Here is a 1,116-nt window from a genome sequence, read left to right on the forward strand (position 1 = left end):
GATGATGATGATGATGATGATGATGATGATGATGATGATGATGATGATGATGAAATCCAGTTCCGCTAAATTTGTCTCGCATGCACCATTGTGTATCATGCTATAAGTGAACGTATACTTTGTTTCCATAGTGCTGTTATTGGTTCTTCTTTGTTTTATCTCGTTCACGAAGAGGCCTATCAATACGAAACGTTGAACGTAATATTCTATAATGTCATAAAATGTTTCAGATACTTTGCTCCCGTAGCGTTCTTGTTGGTTTTTCTTTTATCATCTAGATCTAGTTCCATAAGAGGTCTTTCAGGGTAAAACGTTGAACACAATATTCTATATTGTTATAAATTTTTTCAAATGCTCAGGTATCGACCAACTTTTCGAGTGCGGTTTTTTTTTTCCTTAAAACGTTTACAACAACAACAGCAACAATAACAACAACAACAAAAACAACAACAACAACAACAACAACAACGACAACAACAACAACGACGACGACGATGACGATGATGATGATGAGGAGGAGGAGGAAAAGGAGGAGGGGGAGGAGGAGGATGTTGATAATTATTTTCCATTCCGCCAAATTTTTCTCGCATGCACCATCGAACATCATAGTATATAAAGGTTCATGTTTACTTTTTATTCCATAATGTTGTTATTGGCTTTTCTCTTTCTTTTTTTTTTTTTCTTTTTAAAAAAATCAAATCACAATCCTGAAGAGGCCAATAAGAGTAATACGTTAAACATATTCTGTAATGTTATTTAACTTTTCAAATGCTCAAGTATCCACCAATTTTTCAGGGTGAGGTGGTGGAGTGGGGGGTCTTATTGTGCTTACAACCATGATGGCGATGATGATGATAATGGATGAGGAAGAGAAGGAGGACGAGGAGGTCGAGGAGGACGAGGAGGACGAGGACGAGGACGAGGAGGATATGATTGATGATGATATAATTTCACGGTTCAGGCACACCAGAAACGAATTTACTTTATTTTCTTCCTTTTCGAACTTCGGGTTTGTTTAGTCGTTGTTTTGTTGTTGTTTTTTTGTATTTATTTTGTTTTGTTTTGTTGGAGTTTTTCGTTTTTGTTTTTTGTTTTTGTTTGTTTTTGTTTTGGATT

The sequence above is a fragment of the Aplysia californica genome, unplaced genomic scaffold (assembly GCF_000002075.1).
Source record: "Aplysia californica isolate F4 #8 unplaced genomic scaffold, AplCal3.0 scaffold01357, whole genome shotgun sequence".
NCBI lineage: Eukaryota > Metazoa > Mollusca > Gastropoda > Aplysiida > Aplysiidae > Aplysia > Aplysia californica.